This window comes from Ambystoma mexicanum, chromosome 1q (assembly GCF_040938575.1).
Source record: "Ambystoma mexicanum isolate Mex_15411 chromosome 1q, UKY_AmexF1_1, whole genome shotgun sequence".
In the NCBI taxonomy this organism is placed as follows: Eukaryota; Metazoa; Chordata; class Amphibia; order Caudata; family Ambystomatidae; genus Ambystoma; species Ambystoma mexicanum.
The window spans coordinates 1,469,283,972-1,469,304,659 of record NC_090922.1 but is presented as its reverse complement, the minus strand read 5'-3'; the positions used below and the strand labels follow the sequence as shown (position 1 = coordinate 1,469,304,659).

Here is a 20,688-nt window from a genome sequence, read left to right as displayed (position 1 = left end):
TTGGGGAACGCCTATGCGGACTGATATGGGATCGGCTGCCTCTTTGCTAATCGACACTCGAAATGTGCTGTCTGCTAAAAAGGACTTTACCCATAGAGTAGCATCCTTTGAGAAGTTGAAGTCATTGGTTAGAGTGGCACATAATTTGTTGTGGTCTACTAAATTGAATGCAGCAGAGAGATCTAGCAGCATTAGAAGACAAAGGGCCTCATTACGAGGTGGGTGGTAAGGGATTACCGGCACCGGTAAGGGCACCGGTGCCGGTAATCCCTTATCGCCCTACTACGAGTTCCATTTGCGGGTCCTCCCTTAACGCCTGGTTTTTCCAGGCATTAAGGATGGGACCCGCAAAGGGACTCTGGAGCTAATAACGGTACCGCAATTTGCGTTACCGTTATTAGTGCCTTCCCCATTCCCATTGAGTCCTATGGGGGCTCAAATGGGAATGGGGAATGGCCCTGGTGAATGGGGAAATACCGGTCCCGCCAACCTTGGAATGGACCGGTAATTGCTAATGGCGCCATGGCTGCCTCCAACCTCGTAATGAGGTCCAAATTGTTCCTGCTTCCCTAGAGGCATCCATTTGGATTTTCAAATCAAGAAGTGAAGTTTTAGTACTGTGGTTAGGGCGAAATCCCGATTGTCTGGCACCTAGTAGTTGGTGTTGTTCTAGGTGGGTTTGGATTTGGGTATATGCTATTTTGTCTAATATTTTTAGCAAGAACGGGACCGTTGTTATCGGTAGGTAATTAGTAGGGATTGAGGGGTCTAGTGTTGGCTTTTTCAGAAGGGGGGTCACCCATGCTTTTTTGATGTTGGCAGGGACCATTTTGGAGTTGAACGAAGCATTAACAAAATTTGTGATGATCGGTGTCAGTGTGGGGGCACAGAGTTTCACTAGGTGAGGAGGAAATTGATCTTCTTTACAGTTAGAGGCTTTTACTTTGGCTATGGTGTCTAACTCAGATTCTTGTGTGACAGGGGTGAATTGGAATGGTTTGCAGACATTGATGTTAGGAGGGTCTTCTGCAAAGGTGGGTGGAGTTTTGCTTGCTAGGATTTGTCTTTTGTTGAAATTTTCTTTTGTAGAAGTAGTATTTTAGATGCTAACGCATCCCGGATTGTGGTACACCATATTTTGCTAGCATTAATAGATGATGTGTCTTGACAGGGATTCTCTAGTTCTCTAAGTATGGTGTACATTTCCTTGGAGTTAGACGAGGCATTGGTGATGCACAGATTGAGGGCATACACTTTGTGGGTTATTATGGCTGTTTCATAAGTTTTGTTGGCTTCATTGAATGCCTTGGCTGAGTCTGGAGTATTGTTTTTTTTTGTGGATATGCTCTAATGATCTTTTAATGTGCCTCAGAGTGACTAGTTCCTCGTGGAACCAGAAGCCTGTGGGGACTCTTCCGGTCTAGCTTGTGCTAGACTGGAAGAGTGTAGCCATAGCGGCATTCTATGGTGCATGGAAGCTTGGCGGTGCCTGCAGCCTGTGTCCGCAGAGGTGGTGTGAGATACATGTACCATAGGCTTCGAAACTGTTCTGCTGCAACAATCTTTGTCCAGTAGGTTTCACAGTATAATAGGCCGAGATGGAGTCTACACCTGCATATTTGTGGTGTTTTACTGTGGTTGCGGTAATACTGTACCTCAAGCCCTCTCGCCCCGAATGCAGCGGGCCAACTGGATGTCCTTGGACATGATGGTGACCCCCTTGGTGTTGATAGCGCAAAGCTTGGTGTTGATAGCGCAAAGCTTGATGTTCTCAAAGACCCCAACCAAGTAGGCCAAGTAGGCCTTTCTGGCCTCCTGCAGGATCATGAAGGCCGAGCTCTAGAAGCGCAGGTCAATCTTGAAGTCACCAGGCACTGGTAGGAACTGGAAGGGCAGTTTTCGGATGAGCAGCTCAGTGAATTTCTGGTAGCGGCAGATCTCCCTCAGAGCCACAGTGCGGGACGGTAGCAGTAAGGTTTCTTGACGCCGCCAGTGGCGAGGGTGCTCTTACGGGTAGCCTTGGTGGCCAGCTGCTTGCGGGGCACCTTGCCTCTGGTGGACTTGCGGGCGGTCTGCTTAATACGGGCCATGGCAGCACTGCGAGATCTGCTTTCTCTCTCTAATAAGAAATAACATAGGAAATATGCCAACTATATGGGAATTGTTCAAATGTCACATCTTTAAAAAGTACACTTAAAATAACAGCCCATGTGGCAGAGTTGCCTTTGAACAATTTGTTAGCCAGATAGTTATGCCCGGGGGTCCTAGAGTCACCACTGCAAACAATTGTTCCTAAATCCATTCAATAGAAACCTTCATTTTCCATTTTGTTACATTCCCTACAGCCCTAACTGGCTCAAACACATGATGCCCATGAACGGAAGAATAAAGAGCCTCAAAATGGGCAGCCCACACTATCTCAGCCACACAATTTGCCTGGCAAGTAGCATGTTCAGTCTTCAAAGCATTAATTAATTACTTCCCAAAACTCACAACAAAGATTCTTTTTTTAAGAATTGTGAGCATAAGTCCTGCATCGTATTGAATCAAAACAGGACAATGATGCTTCACTCAATTTTTGTACCTCTTCTTATTTTATTAACCATGGAAACCCTGTCATCTAAGCTTAATCCAAGACTTTTGATTTCTCTGATTTTAATTCTCATTTCCCTCTTGGCTGCAGTAACGTCCTGTTTAGAAACATGTGAATGGTTCCCCCTAGAGGCCCTTCTATTAATTTGATAAGTAGCACGGGCAAAGTCTCCAATCAGTGCAGCGACAGACCCCTCAAAGTTACACAAGTTGAAAGTTGAGAGTTTCCACTTCAGGCACATTTGCATCAACTCTGCCATTTCACAGTTAAAACTCCTGACCATTCCCTCTCTCCACTTAAGCCTAAGTCTGCAGTAGTTGATCCCCAGATCCACAGGAGCGATACTCACTTAGGAACTCATATTTATTGCATACTCAACAAACAACATATAACGGTCGCTCAAAGTCGTGAACCGACCATAAAATGGACACAACAATCAAACAGAAATGCACCAGTAAATATGTAATCCAAAATATAGTTGCTGCGACCACGATGCCAGGTGGTTTGCAATGGGGTGACACCTCTAATAGCACCGTTCAGCATTTTCAAACGCATAGAGGACAAGCACAAGAACCATTTCCCTCCATTCACCACCTTGGGTTGACGATTCTTATGGCAGTTGGACAATCCAAATTATTTGTCAACGCTTGACAGTAGAAATTGGGAGTTGAGATCACCAGCCACCAAAGTTGAGCCATCTGCTTTGTTTCATTATAACCTGAAAGATCATCTAAACAAGAATCTAGAGGGCATAGTCCTTCATGCCAATAAATGTTTACTAATAAGACAAATCTCTCACAACTATTGTCCTACAGCGTGACCTCTACCCCCAATGCTTCAAAAATAGAGCCCAACACACTGCCCACTTTCAGATCCATTTCTGACTTAATTGCAGTTAAAAGACCACCGGAAGGGTGACCCCTAACACTATTTCCGGCGGATTGTGCACAAACAGCAAACCCATCTAAATCGAGGCAACCCATTAACCATGACTCCTGAAGCACGATCACATTAAAAGGTCTTATTTTAGATGCTAAGTCAGGATTAGTAAACAAATGGGTGTTGCCTCTCGTATTCCAAGACAAAAGCTTCAGCGTAGGGACAGTGTTAAAGTTCCATATGTGCACTCAAACACTGCTGATTACCCAGGTGATGTAAGGCTGGGGACATCCATGACCAATCTTTCTGTTCCAACTTGGATTCTTTCATTTCTTTAACAAACTTAACTTCCCTACCATTTTCTTCATCATTGTGAACTAAGACCATGATGCAATATTGTTTCTCGATTACCAGGTCACAGTTATAGTGGTGCAAGGTGTCTTAATATTCCACAATGCAGTCACCTAACTGCCTTAAATGAACACCTCCCTTTAATATTGTCTCATACACTAGACGTGATCTTATATCCAAGAACGCGCAGTCCGTGCATACTGAGTCTGAAAAAGCAACTGTGTCAATGTCGTTAGTGTTAATAAGTCTCAAATATGGGGCTTCCTTAATAAGTGGGAATATGTTAGATCTATTCAAACAACCCTCTCTGGAATTCCTAAAGAGGCTTTCAACAACCAAACTATTAACCACTTCCCTATGTCTTCATTTATCTAAATAATTACTTTCCCCTTCAGAACCATGTATATGGGTGTTCTTCAATTCATAATGTCTTCTTACTTTGGACTGATCAGCCTTACCAATAGTCCGAGCCCTATAAACCTGTCTGTTGGAAATGTCAAATTTAGGCCGGTAATGCTTGAATTGTTACACTCCCTTTAAATATATTGAGGGTACTAGGCCAACCAACACAACCCAAAATGTTTCTGACGGTGTTACCCATATCACTGCCTCCAGTGGCACCTCTCAAAATGCTTTGGGTCTCAAATTCTTTTTCAGCGGGCTGATTGAGCCACCCTCACCGGTACAACTGGAAGAAAAACATTTTGTTTTCCAGACTTCACCACACACAATGATTCATCAATAATGGAGTTCTGGACAAGCACAGTAACTTGAGAAAAGCCAGCACAAACAAGAGGACTGTGTACCTTTGCAAGACTATTCGCCCTTAGTAAAATTTACAACAATGTCTGTATCAAAATCATTTTGTACTGCCATGTTTGTGCGTTGATTCGCTCCTTTTGCAACAGATTTAATTTTTCTATTTTCTGTTTTCTATGTGTTTATAACGCGCCGACAGCCCGCAGGCATCAGGGCGCGGAGAGCTCCTAAGGAGGATTTGCATGGAAGATGGGAAAACCGAGGAGAGAAAAGGGAGGTCAAGGTTAACTGTGATTAATCCCAGGGACAGCCCTGGATTATCAGGCAGTTACTGAAATAGGTGGGTTTTCAGCAATTTCCTGAACTTGCTGTGGTTTCCTTCCAGTCTTAGGTTTCCTGGGAGGCTATTCCAAAACTCGGCTGCTCTGAATGGGAAAGCTCTGCCTCCACCTGCTGCTCGTCTAACCATTGGGATTGCCAGGAGGCCTATGTTTGCTGGCCTAAGGTTTCTCCTAGGTGTGTAGGGTGAGAAGTATCCAGGCGCCTTGCCATATAGGCATCTATGAACAATCGTCATGGCCTTAAAATTGACTCTCTGTTTAATTTGGAGCCAATGAAGATCTTTCCTTGCGGCCAATTTGTGTTCTCCATATTTGGCTTTCTTGATGCTACGAACGGCATCATTTTGCATGACCTGGCATCGTTGCAGCTCCCTCTTGGTGGCACCCACTAGTAACGCATTGCTGTAGTCCCGACGGGACAAAATGATCGCTCTTGCGATGTTTGCAGTGTTTGCTTCGCTGATGTATGGTCTGATGGCTCTCAACAGGCGCAAGTAGTATGCATTATTTTTAGATAAATAATTTACCTGAGCTTCAGCCTCCACTGATGCTTCTACCATCATCCCTAATGTTTTGACTTGAGGTAGCGCTGGTATAATGGCTTCTTTTATCATGAATTCCCTGTATTGGTCTCCTAACTTGGATCTTACATGCCAAGATCCAAAAATCATGAGTTCTGTCTTGCTATTGTTGAGACACATCCAGTGCCTCTGCATCCAGATGTCAATGATCTTGTAAACCTCCTCTATTTTAGCGCTATCTGTAGCATAATCTCCCGTCATTTAAAAAACCAACTGTGTATCATCGGCGTAGTTTGTAAAGAACACGCCGATGCTTTCCTATAGGTCACAGAGGCTACGCATGTAAAGGTTAAAAAGCAGAGGAGACAGGCCGGCTCCCTGCAGTACTCCAAATAGGATGATTGCTGCTTCTGAAAATGTGTCTCCCCAATAGATACGTGCCTTCCTGTCACTTAGAAAGGACGCTATCCAAGCCAGTGCTGGTGGGGAGCAACCTACGATTTTATCTAGTGCGGCTTGTAGTAGTTGATGATCCACTAGATCGAATGCCGCGCTGAGGTCCAGCAGCATGAGCATCCCTGCTTTGCCCTGGTCAATCAGCTCTAGCATGTGAGATTGTAGGTCAAGCATGGCTGACTCCGTACTATGGGCTGTTCTAAAACCTGATTGCTGGGTGTGTAACATCTCCAGCGTTTCCACGTGTTTTTGTAACTGATTTGTGGCAATTTTGTCCAGAATCTTCAGTACAAAGTTGGAGCTTGTTATCGGGCGTAAGTTGCTAAGGTCTTTCGGATCCAGACCCGCCTTTTTGACCAGAGGGATTATTGTTACTTCTTTAATGGTGTTAGGTATTTTCCCTTCGGAAAACGAGGCGTTCATTATTTTGGTAAATGTGGGTGCAAAAAGCTCTTTATTATCCAGAATGATCTTTGTGGGCAGGATGTTCTCCGCACAGGACGTTGGTTTCATTTTGGACAGCACCTGACAAAAATCCTCCTCTGTTATGGCAGAATTGATTCATCAGGATCCTCAACAGTTTCAAAGACAGAGCCACAATTCTCGTCATCCATTGACAAAGAAGTTTTAACTGATTGAACAGCTGTACCAATATTCTGGCCCAGATTCGGTACTCCCTGTGTTTTTAAAAATTCTGGTATTGTGATAGTCCATAGAAATTTCCTGGACGACTTCCCTCTAGATTTATTGCACTTCACATTCTTAGGTTTCTTTGCCAGGGTAGACTGGGACTTATAAGGCCACTATTCAAATTTAATGAGGTAAGCCGGAAATTAGCAACACCCTCCCTAGGAGCCTCCATAGGATCTTTATTCAGATAACCATCATTAGGGGTATTGAGTTAACCACACAAAGTAGGAGACTGAGTGTCGGATACACCCTCATCTATTCTGTTAACCCAAACAAACCTGCTGTTAACTGTAATGGAATCGGGCACTAGTTCAACACAACCAGAGTTACTCGGCATCGCATGAGGCTACACATGAGGGGAAACCAAATTGAGAACACCACCAATACCACTTACAGTAGGTGCTATTTGAGGCTGAGCAAAACCTAAATTAGAAGGGACAACTTTGCTTCCATATGTCTCGGCTAGAATGAGTGCATGCACCTGTACTTCGTCCCTGATATCATACAGCGCAAAATGCGCTGAGAACAGAATTTCGTGGTGCTATAGTTGCGGACATAAGGTGGATTCTCTCATCCATTTCCTGTAATGTGTGATGGAGGTGAGGAGAGCTCTGTACTTTTTAGATGTCCGGGGAGTTTAAATTAAGGCCAGATATAAGTTCTCTTAAAACAGTCGGAGTACCTGAGCATACATCATTATTAACAAATTGATCCTTAGGTATGGGCGAAACAGAAGCATCCATCAACTTTTCCAAAGCTTCTCTGGAGCCATCATATACACCCACTGCATCTGCTGTGGAAAGGTTGACTGACCTCCACCTCCATTTCCATCAAACATTGATCATTAAAGTTCGAAAAATGTACTATAACAGGAGCATAACAAACTTTACTAGACCTTATATTGGTACTTGTACCAGAATGAGGAAGAAAATCTGTTATTTTCTGACTGGCCACAAGCCTTGCCCCCGCTTATCTCGAGGCCCCAACCAGCATTTCCAAGACATCTGATGATAACACTGGTGCCGTTATATGAGAAGCAGAGTTGTTGTCAAGAACCAAAGAACCCCCATGCTTTGTATAATCTCTGAATCCAAACCATCTTCTGAAAGGCCTGCAGCAAATTGCTGACGCCCACCCACCTCATCTGGTAAGGCTATCCTACACTCCTTATATGACAATGCTACCTTCTGCAATTCAAAGTCAGAGTTTAACACTTCTGGGATGAAGTGACTCGGTAGTAGGTATGCCGCCTTTCCCATCATGATTCAATTAACCAAAGGGCACAAATAATTTGACGGCCTCACAACAGCATACTTGAGGAGGAAAACAAAACTTACTATCCAGTTCACAACCGTAAGTATTTGTCTCTCCTGCCGAACTGCCAAACTGCTTGTGCTGACACTTCCGCAACACCTCGCCACACGCACACTGACGCACTGGGTTTGGGTCTTAATACCCTTTCAGGCAGCAGCAGTCAAGCTCCACTGTAGTCCAGCAGGGAAAACCAATAGAACGCCGTTGACTTCAGGTAAGCCACAGAGTTTGACGAGAGAAAGGAAGCTGGCAAGGAGTACGCCAAGCTGCTTGTGCTGACACATCCGCAACACTTTGTCACGCTGAAGCTAAGAATAACTGTGGTACCACATAGTATTGTATAGATGTCTTCTGAAATTCAACGTCAGAGTCTAATACTTCTGGGACGGAGTGACTCCGTAGTAGGTATGCCGACTTCCCCGTCATGATTCAATTAACCAAACGGTACAAATAATTTGAGGAAGGGGAGGAAGGATAGCTCAGGGGCAACGTGTTTGGCTTGGAAGCAAGATAACGCAGTGCAATACAGGTTCGAATTCCGATCCTGCACTTAGAAACCACTCCTGGTATTAAGCGTTTTATAAAAAAACACTTACTACTTATTATTATAATTGTTCAAGTAGAGTTTCCTAAGTACAAAGTGGGCCTCATTACGAGGCACCGGCACCCTCAAATGGGCCATAACCGGCCCAATACGAGATGAATGGGCTGGTAAATGCCCATTCACGGGTGCCGGTGTGGGCGGGCTCCCGATCCCCATTCTGCCATAAGGCAGAATGGGGGTGGGGAGCATGGTTGCACCAGCACCGTTGATAATGGTGGCAGTGCAATCACGAGTTCTGCTCGGGGGTGCCGCTCTGCATGCCTGGTCTGACCAGGCGTGCAGAGCGGCACCCGCAAGCAGAACTTGTAATGTGGTGGTACGGTAACAACAGTGCCGGTAGCACTACCGGCGCCGTTGTCACTGTACCGCCCCATTCATAATGAGGCCCAGTGTGTCTTATTTATGTGTATATATTCATCTAAACCTAATCTGTTTAATAAAATAACTGTGTTAGCACATATCATAGGGTTTGCACATTCCATTGAAAATTCACTGATCCTAAGAACCAGCCTGCATCACCTCTCTTGAGTCTCAGCCTTGGTTGCACATTCATTGGTACCCTTTGAGAGCCTTGCCTGGGGTATGTCTGTGCCTATACCCCAACCATATAGTGGATAGACATCCAGATCCCGCCTCCAGTCTTTACACACACAGCATTTGACCATGTGGATTGGGGGTATATTGAACTGCTTCTGAAAACCTATGGGCTCAGAAGCAATTTTGGGAAATGGGTGTTGGATTTATACAACCTTCTACAACCATAATTAGGATTGATGGTACCCTGACCAGTTCAATAACCATTTGTAAAGGAACCAGTTAATTTTCACATTGGCGATGGAACCATTGGCCAACAAAATAAGAGCCAACAACAACATTTGGGGAATTATTTTAAGGGCAGCCCCACACAAAATAGCCTTGTATGCAGACGACATCTTGATATACATGAAATGTACGCACCCTACCTCTTTGCTTTCTTAGAAGAGTTAGAGGAATTAGGAGAATTCTGCAGATTTACAATTAGCTATGTTAAATCTAGAGGAGAGGGTTGATTGTCTCAGAGAATCTCCAAGACATTCAGGGGACACCGGGTGGTAATAAATTCATACGAGAAACCGATCGCATTGAATTTCTTGGAGTTAAGATACCTGCCAATCTACCAGTAAAATACTAATTAAATATCTGGGGATGAACAGTGATTTATCCTCAGATCTAAGATACTGGTCCCAACAAGAAATATCCTGGTTGTGAAGAATTGCAGCATGGAAAATGAACGCTCTCCCCAGACTGCTTTACTTATTCCATAGCCTCCCTTGTGGGATACCAAGCGGAGTACTGCATATTCCACAGCAGGGCATGTCCACATTTATCTGGAGGGGACGGGGTCATGGTTGTTAATAAGTTTATTGTGAGTAATTGCCATCTGGCAAGGGTGTAGAAGGCCTGACTTTTATTGTTATGAATTGATCATTATGCAGGTAATGCCATCTCAGAAAGGGTAATCTGCTCATCAGATTTCCCTTCCATAAGCTACATGCCAAAAGCATAGTGTACACCTCTGCCCTGCGGCATCAGTACCCTGATCTGCAGTGCCTGTTGTCCTATGTCACATAGCAGGTGTCTCCTTAACAAACTGCAGTGACGGCCATGTATCTACAGCACAAGGGCTGCATTTAAGATATTCACCTCTGTTCCAAAAACTACATGACTATGACAATGCTATCCTGGTGGCACATTAAACTGTAAATATAAGCAATACTTGAGTTGAGGTAATGTGGCTAGCAGCTCTCATAATTCCCTAAGCCACATCAATTTGATATCAAACATGAGCCCAGTTCAGATGTGGAATGGTTATGAATATTCCCTCCAGTCAGGCTGTCTTTGCTGCTACCAGCAAGACTGTAGCCCTGAGTGCTGCCTCTCTTTGTCCATTTCTTAAGGTAGGTAACTTCCTTCCCAGAGAGACAGCCATTCCACAGGAATCGTAGGACTGCCTAGCGAATGTTGTTCTAATGTTTTAGCTAAATCAGCAAGATAAATGTCAAAGAGGCAGGGTGCAATAATGCCCCCCTGCCTCACCCCTCTCCCAGTTCGGACCAGAGCAGACAAATGACCCTGTGCATTCAGTCTTACTCGTAGGTAAGAAGCTTCGTGCAAGCTCACAATTACATGTCCTGGGAACAGAAATCAAAGGGCACACCCATTCACAAAAGAAGTAGAATCACACCAGGGTGCTGCATATCAAAAGAGCCTCAGATTGAGCCCACCTGGACATCTGCTTGCTGCTGGATTACCACAACCTACTGTATAACAAAGAAGAGGCTGGAGGGTAATTATTAGAACAGACCCATATGAGCAAGCCCTTTTTAGGTTACTAACCTTTACAATGAATAATGCTCATGGATCTGAGTTGTTTCAAAGGAGTAAGGGTCACGTATTTTAGTGAATTACGTTTCATTGAATCCCAAACAGAGAATGTAAGAACTTTAATAATTCAACTAGTCTCTTTATCAGTTTAAGTAACATATTTTATTGGTTTTTGATTTTGTTAAAAACAGTAAAACACACAGGGGACAGCCACAATAATTTAGCACATCTATAATTGATAAAGTGCTTCATGCTATACAGTGTACTACAAAAAATTGCATACACTACTAATTCACTCAAAAGACTCAATGTCAGCCATTCATACTATTCATACTACACAAACACACCCACCATGTTTCATTCCTTCATGGCTAGTTATACATTGACATTATGGGAATTTCATCAGGGGCTAACTGTCTCCTTTTTCAATTAACAGCAATTACTGGGACTTATTTTTCACTTCTTTTAATGATGAAACGGTCCACTTTTCTTCACCGTAGTGCATTAAGCTTTCATTGCTTCTATTCGACCCAACTTACTCTCTTGAAATGACAAGAACATTATGTTCATATGGTCGTCAATACCTCGAGTACAATAATGTTACTCGATTTTATGTCGTTACATACTATTTTCAACATTTTAAAGATAAAAGAACTCGACAATAAGAATTCTCTGTGACTTATGTGTGATGAACTCTGTCTCCGCAACCACCACATTTCTAACTGCTTCTTACTGCCGAACAGCATCAAGAAGCCTGCTTCGCTGTTGTCAAACCGCCAAAACAGTGTAAAGGTATTTTTGCCTGTTAACTGCCCCCGGTCCATTTTGGGCCATAGAGCCTGGCTAGGTCAGATGAATTCCTTTGTACAGTTCGTGAACATATCATTTTGAACCATGGTCTTTATGGCTTTTCTCCCGCTGTCTCATTACCTGCTGCATCTTGTTATCTTGCATATTCTGTGTTCTTTCCACAAGGGTGAGTTTTTGTAGTGTTTTTTTATTTGTTATTCTTTCATATGGTGTGTTTAATTAAAGTTTATATATTTTCATAGAACCTTGATTGGACTTTCCTTTATTATGCACTGTTATACTTCGCAGTTTGGGATTGCTACTGAATCACATTCAAACCCCAGTTGAGAGTATAGCCTTACCTCGACCCACATTACCACAAAAGGGGAAGGATGTACATCTCTTAACTGTATCTGTTTCACTTTTATGATTGGACTGGCTCTTGGCTGGTAGAAGTGTGGGGGATGAGTAGTCACTTTTACCTCTGTTAACCCTGTATTCATGCAGGGCAGAAGTCATTTTGGCACAATTATGAGGAAGAGTTATATGATGGGAGGAATGAGAGTCCCAAACGTGGCTCAGCAACCAATGGCAAGACAGGCGGCACACATGTTCAATATGGTACATCTGAGATGAGGTATGAGAGAATGGGAGATAGAACAACAGGCAACAAGTATCCCCTTTGCTAATGTACTCTTTCTAAGTTAAGCATCTAGAATGGCGGGGAAGGTGCTGTGCAGTCTGATCAAGGCTACTGTGACGAATCTCTGGAGTTCGTCCCTTCTCCCAAAGGGGAGACACTCCCTGGGAGGCTAGGGAGGTGAGCCTGCTCCGCAAAACCCTCCCAGGAGTCAAGGCAAGTGGGACCTCAATGGGAGAGACACCATCTTTGGGGACTGTTAGGAACTCCCTAAGAAACCTTCTAACAGTACCTCTTCAAGTACATCCAGTAAAGAAAGTTATGAAGAAACTACCAAAATGTATTATTGTTGTCCAGAAACTTTGACCACTTCTTTGAACAAAACCCCCCTTTTCCTTAGACAAAGACGATCCGTTGAAAAAGAGAGAATACAGAAAAAACAAAGAAGAAGGAAAATGAGATTCCACTGGGGCCGTCCCACGGCTACATCATAAAGGAAAGGGGAGGACATTGGAGAGACAAAGGGAAGCCTGTGAGATACAAAACTGCTGGCTGGCTCATTTCTATTTTTTATTTTATTTTATTTATTGTGTTATAGCCGAATATACGACTTTTCACAATTACATTACAAAAATTACATTCATTCATTCAATATCAAATGAGATAAATTAATTATTTTCTTATAAAACCTGAAACTTGCAGCACTTTCAACACTTCAACGGTAAGAAAAAGTTTGTACCCAGCTATCAATCTCTCCCAAAAAGATTCAGAGGACAACCAATCTATTTTATCTACAAATTGACAAAGCAGCTTGATTCTCATCGCCATAGAGCCCCTACAATCAATCACTATATTTTTTAAGGACTGCTTTGTCATCTTATCACAAAGAGAACATATTGGTACCACTGGGAGACTTATTCCGAATTGCCTGGATTTTCGAATGTACAGAGCAGATTTAGGCGAAACCTTAAAAATTCTGACCTCAATTTTGAGTTTGGAAAGCGTTTGACATACATTCCTAGAAATAATTTTGCCTTGTTACAGATGGACAAGGATTTTCAAAGCATCAATCGATGCATCTCTGTTATAGTTCGAATCCAGTCCAATCGAGCCAAAGCCTCCTTGACACCCACTGGGTTTGTGATTGAATCAGTTACTACACGATCACAGCAAGATTTTAGTTACATATTTTTCTAGTTGAGCTAGACCAGGACTGGACCCTCTATTTAGCTGGGATACGATGTCTTGATACAGGGAGTTCTTCTGAGGCACCACTATACATCTGTATAGCGAAATGATTTTACAATCAATATACATCTGTAGAGATTGTAACCCCAGGTCATACCTCAAACTTGCCATTGAGAGGCTCTGAGGGGACTCAGAACCCTCCTCCATATTTTCCCCTCAATTCTAGTCCAATACATTGCTTGGGATTGAGGTTTTATATCCATTCCGTAGAGCAATGAAGGAACTACCTTGGTTATATAAACTCTTACCAAGGGACAATAGAAAATGTACAATAGGTGTTATATAGTTCTTTTATTTAGCAAGCCAACTGTACCAATTCATACTTTACTTTATAGATCAAACTGAGCAAATGTTGAATAGGAACTCAATTTGAAGCCTAAATATGTGACTTATTTTGCCAAGGTAACAGATGATCTAATAATGTCCACTTGAAGTTTGGTGTGGCCTCTTGTAAAGTTACAATCTTTGATTTGGCTAGATTTATTTGTAGATTATGTTGTATGGCATATTCATGAAAAGCATTCACAAGGCGTTGTAGGCTTATCGGTGTATAGTCCAAAAGGACTATATTGTCTGCGTAAGCAATCCAATCTATAGATTGGGAACCAATCTTAGGACTGCCTAGCGAATGTTGTTCTAATGTTTTTGCTAAATCAGCAAGATAAATGTCAAAGAGGCAGGGTGCAATAATGCCCCCCTGCCCCACCCCTCTCCCAGTTCGGACCAGAGCAGACAAATGACCCTGTGCATTCAGTCTTACTCGTAGGTAAGAAGCTTCATGCAGGGTCCCTATTATTGGTAACAGGGACTTTGGCAGACCCCATGCCTACAGCTTTGACCACAAATGTTCCCTGTTAATCGTGTCAAAAGCCTTGGAAAGGTCTATCCAAGCACCATAAAATATGGGACCGCCCTTCATCCAAGACTTCTTACCCACGATACTCAACACTAGGCCGCTAAGTGAGGTTGAGAGGCCCCTTCTGAAACCTATCTGCTGCTTTGATAGTATGTTTTTGTCTACTACCCAAGATTCCAACTCCCTTTATATGGCCCCAGCAAAAAATATTCTGTCCGCATCCAAGAGGGGGATCGGGTGGTAATTAAGGTAATCACCCTTCTTAAAGATGGGGGCAGACTATTGATTTGAGTATGGAGTTAGTCAAACCATTCTGGCCCGCTGCCCTGGAGAATGAAGATCTTATGATTGAATTCGATATGTTATCTTCTCACAATTTCAACCTCCAAGGTACATCGGATTTCAATTTAAATACCGATGTTGAGGGTCTTGTTTACAAAGCACCCAAAAAGTTACACCCAGTTGCCTCCGCAATAACATTTCTTTGGAGGCGACTCTGTGAATCCTTGGGGCGATTAACCAGAGACCAAACATTTTGTGAGTTGTTATTTGCCAGGACTCCCAAACTTAGTTCCCCATCCTGCTGATTTCATAAGTACCTATGTGACCGAGACCAGTATTTAAAGTTGTTACCAAGTTCTACAATTCAAATTGATATGCTTTTTTGTTTTTTTTAACATTCTTTATTGATTTTATTTCAACAAACAAAGAACCAAACTTGCAGTACTTGTTACAATATTCCAGTTTATACAATTTACATAGTGTCTGCGCACCAAGCAGAGTACCAGCGAGTACTGACTGCACGCCTGCACTGGATTTTGCCGCCGGCCGCTTCCGTTTGGATCTTCTGTTTACATTGAACTTTGCAAAGCGCCTTGGACAATTTGGACTTTGGACTTTGGGTAATTCTCATGCTGAATATAACTTCAAGTTAACTTTAAGTCACCTCTTAAGTTGCCTAAATATCTAACATTTACCTAACTCTTTTTTATAGAAATAGGCTCTGCCTACCTTTGGCGTTCTTTCCATAAATCTGACGCCCGCGCGCACCAGCGCGCGCGCATCAAGCAGAGTAACAGCGAGTACTGACTGCTGACCGCTGCCCGATGTCTAGCGTCGGCACATTACTCTCTCTGCTTTTCTCTGTTCTGGTTTTGGCATGACACACTTCTGATAAAAACGTATATCGTTGCGTTGATAACCCTATCTTCTTTTTTTCTAAAAAAAAAAATTAAAAAAAATAAATAAAAGAACTGAGCGGGGGCTCCTCCAACAAAGATCAAGATGCTTAGACTAATGTCGGGCATGCCTCGCGTCCCAAGTCTCTTTTTACAGCAGAAGAGTCTCCCTAAATCCCCTGTAAAGATCAATCCGCCTATGGTTGGAGCGAGTTCAAAGAAAATCATTGCTTTCTCCTCGGATATTCACCATTTCTTAAAAAACAAAGATTCAACGGACATAATCTACGGTGACATGTCCACCAAAAAAATGAGCGCTCGAACTGTAGCCAACTTAGCTCTATTAGAACAAGAAAAAATTCCTGAAACGTTGGATCCATCTAGTGTGTCTGATGCCACCATGTGTCACTGTGATTCGGTGACAAGAATTACTTCAATGAGGAAGCGGTCTAGGGTGCCTGCGTACTTACCTGAGTTCTCTATCCCGCCCATGCCTGTAGAAGGTAATGCATCAATTAAACAATATTCTCCTTCACCTCTATATTCTCAAGTAGTTGACCCTCTGTTCAGCAAACCAGTTGAAAATAGAGATCAAGTTGATCACGTTCAAGTTTCAGGTAATGAACCTTTTGTAATTCCCGTGCCTGACTCGACATCTACCCAAGTGATCAACGTTCAATCGGAAGAGTTAATCCCTCCTTGTCCTACAATTGCCAGAGGCACTAATATTTCAAATTTATCTAATACTCCGGAGCTTTACACTACTGATGGCCCTGATGATATCATCTCACCAGAAAATTCTCAATCATCATCAGTCACGTCATTTTCTAAACCTCTCCCCCGACCATCATTTGGATTTCCATCAATTTCAAACCCTGCTCTTGAAGCAGCATTAACTGCTATCAACACAAGTATATTTTCCATTGTAAAGCTTTTTGAAATTTTAGATCTTAGATTTATGGAGCAACATGAGTCTGTCATGTTGCTCCATAAAAAAATTGATTGGATTGCTATATATTCAAAAACTGCTCTTCACAAGCTAGGCTAGATGACTCTTTGAATGTAATGCCTTTGGGGAATCCACCAATTGATGAAGTCATTGAAGTAGATTTCACCTCTGTTGCTCAATCTCCAACTCCTAAGCTACTAGAAGCCTCAATGGCTCTTCCCCCAACCTCTATTCCACCAGAAGCAATTGTTGAGTCGCCTGACGTCCAATTAATAGAAAAAACGCTTTACGAGGTCTTTACAAATCCTCTGCGCCTTAACAGGCGAAATAGAAGAGGTAATAGAAAAAGAACGTCTCAAAACTTCGACCTCTCAAATTATAACCAGGATATTGAACAAAGACCTCTAAAAAATTCAAAAAATACGAAAAAAAATGCATCAACTTCCAAGACGAAAAATTCTAAATCAAAAACGAAAAAATTCATTGCGAATTTGGTCGCTGCTGAAATATCAATAGCAGATGCAGAGGACAATTCACCAATGGCAAACTCTATAAGCCATCCTGCTACTCCCCTGTCTTCTGAGGTTGACAAATTCCCCAAAGGTAAGAAGCTTGGTCAGTTACCCTCTGTACCCATTAACAATGAAGTATTGCAGGATTCGCAAATAGAACTTATGAATCTATCTGTATATCCTAATGATTCTAATGTTGAAGATGTCTGTTATGGTATTTACAATGGCCCTTCTGTCCATCCTTCGACAAAAACAACCTTTCATGTGAATTTTGATATCCCCACTCCACAATTTAAAACCTTAGATCAAAGAAGGATGGACATAGGGACTAGTATATCATTAGCGTGTGGAATTTCGACTGTATCGAATTTGTCTCCAAACACCTCAAATGCGATTGTGAGCAAACCACAGCAACAGGCAATCGCCAAAAGCACTATCCACAATATTCATAACTCTCCATCAGCCTCACTGTTTGAGACCCCTCTTAATATCATTCATGATGAGGTGAGATCTGTGATACATTTGCCCAACCCTCCAATACTACATGAGGAGCATATTAAAACAACTATGCTTGACAGGATATTTTCTGATCCGTTTCCTAACCGCTCTACGCTTCTGTTGATTTTGAATTCTATCCCATCCTTAAGTCAAGTTACATCTGATGATATTGAGCAGGTCTGGTATCCAACCCCTGGCCATTAAGATATTAGTATTATGAGCATTAAGTCAAAGATTGTTAAAAATGTAATATGGAGTGAAAGGCAAGAGTTATATAATCGGGGTTTATGTCTTGAAGCGTTTTTGAGTCCTCGTGCTCAAACCGAATCTACGTCAAATAATCATATCCAAAATGATAATCACGTAAATCCCTGCTGTGCGTGTAACAATGACATTAGACCCTACATTTTACCTCCTCCATCTAAATGGAATTGGATAACACAGAAAATAAAGGACAGCCAAACTGCTTCGCACCATTAGAATAATCCTGTAGGCGTATGTCACTCCTGCTCCTTAATTTCCTGGAACACTCGAGGTTTTAGCCATTTATTATCCAATAACACGTCAAATCTAAATAATTATGATATACTCCTTCAGGAAACCTGGCTTCGTGTTGCCCCAATATGGGAAGACCATCAAATTAATATTGTGCCGGCATCTAACCCTACGAAAGGCCGACCTGCGGCGGGTTTATTGTTAGCCGTTCGCACAGATTCCCAACTATCACTTGTTGCATGGCCCTCGCCCGATGCCGGTATACAAGCAATTGAACTCTCCACTACCAATACAAATCATCCGATGTATCCAAGTTATTTAATTATCAATATTTATTGGAATCCTCTATCACCATCTGAAACCCAATTTATAGATAAAATTGACAACTTATTAAATCTGGCTTTAACCAAACCCCACATCAGGTCTGTGTTAATAGCAGGTGATTTTAACCTAAATTGTTTGAACTCGAAAATGAAATATGATTCTAGAGCCTATAAGTGGACAAAGTTTGCCAAAACAAGAGAGCTCACAATGTTGAATGGCTCAACGCCTGATGATTGCCCTCCCAAACCGACTTGGACTAGGAATGAAAGCAAATCTATTGTAGATTACATATTCATCCCAGTTGAGGCCAACAAGATGTTAGTACCTTTTAAAGTAATTCTATCCAAATTGAGTGATCACAATATGTTACATATTTCTTGGATCCCTCATTCACTACAAGATCAAAATTACTATTCACCACATATAGATGTTAATAATATAGGTAACTGCCTAAAATGGTATCCTTCCATGGTTTCCGAATTGCAAAAAAAAATATCTGACCTACAATATCTAACTCCATGTCGAACAGAGACATTTTATAGTGATTGCATTCAAATATTAAGAGCTGAACATCATACAACGTCTCGATCACTGCTTGTGCACAAATACCCTCGATTGATACTGATTTCCGATCTTAAAAAAGAGCTAAAAATCAACTTACGGAAACCTGCAGTCAAGGCGTGCAAAGCATTAACAAATCAATTAAAGAGACAATATGAAAGCCGAACTAGGCAAATTATTCAAAACTTTAAACAAGAACGATCTGAAAAAATGTTTAAAGCAATCATGTTAAAATCATCTGGTGAGATATGGAAAGTATTGAATGCGATGTCCGTCATAGCTCACAGATCTATGCTACTCAGTCCCATTTCCGAAGCGAAGTGGGTAACTCATTTTCAAGAACTTTTATACAAACCTATAGAATCTAATGCTGAAATGAATGTTATGCCTGATTTTGAAGAGTTTAAATTTGACGAATTGGATATTTTGATTTTAATTAAAAAATTGAGCTCCTCAAGAGCTCCTGGACCCGACCAGTTGACGAACGCAATTCTTATAGAAAACCAGGAAATGTGTTCATCTGCGCTCTATATGATCTTTACTAGAGTCATAAAGTCAGGACAAATTCCTCCCTTGTGGCAACAAGCTATTTTAATTCCTATATTTAAAAAGAATGACCGGTCCGATCCGAATAATTATAGGCCGATTGCCCTTTTAGATGCCCCAGGGAAGATTTTTGCAAAATTAATTTTAAAAGACTTTACAAAATGGCTCGTCGATAACAATCTGATGGATATCAATCAATCCGGTTTTGTGCCAGGGATTGGGACCTCGCAAAATTTATTTATTTTATCTATTTTAAAAGAACAAGCAATTCTAACCAAACATTCACTTTTTATTGCTTTTATAGATTTTAAAAAAGCATTTGACTCGGTGTCGATACAGCTTTTATGGAGAAAATTGCTTGAAGTAAGATGTCCATCATATATTAGCTTTTTAATACATACATTTTATACAAACACATCTATTAAGATTAAACTTACATCCAAGGGCTTGTTATCAGAACCAATTTTGTCTAACAGTGGCTTAAAACAGGGATGTCCATTTGCCTCGATCCTGTTTAACTTTTACATTAATAATGTTTGTAATGCTTTTAGCTCAGTGGGCTCTTTTCCGCCAAAATTGGCTGATCAGGAAATTTCGTACCTTTTGTATGCTGATGACCTAATGATACTAGATCAAACGCAAATTGGTCTCCAAAGGAAATGATCTGCCCTTTATGAATATGCGCAAGAGAATGAACTGATAATTAACTCCTCGAAATCAAATATTCTTGTTTTCCAATCTAACCGTCCAACTTGTGTATCCAAATTCAAATGGTATTTGGGACACACTAGATTAAAACAAGTATTTGAATACAAATATCTGGGAGTAAATATAAATAGCCATCCTGCTGATCTCCCCTATAAAACAAAACTTCCCGCCCATATGAACTTACTGGCAATATAGGGTAAAGCTCTACAGAGAAAGTATGGTAAATTTTCCATTATACCTGCACACACTTTTTATTTACAAAAAGTCTTACCTATAATAGCATATGGTAGCCAGTCCAAAATAAATCCCATGGCAATTAATTGGGATATACTCGAAGGTATTTATTGGAAACATATCCTACCAGTTCCACGTTCGACTCCAATTTCTCTAATAAGACAGGAACTAGGGCTTATATCTTTGAAGACTTCAGTTGCCTGGTTAATGTTAGCACTATATAGAAAGATCATAATGTCTACTGACCAAAGTAAAAGCATGTTTCCAATAATAAAAAT

At 41.7% G+C, this 20,688-nt stretch overlaps 1 pseudogene; it reads right to left on the bottom strand.

Annotated features, from left to right (window-relative positions):
• Positions 1-1,656: 1,656 nt before the first annotated feature.
• LOC138522588 (histone H3-like) lies at positions 1,657-2,090 on the bottom strand (annotated as a pseudogene).
• Between the last annotated feature and the right edge of the window lie 18,598 nt (positions 2,091-20,688).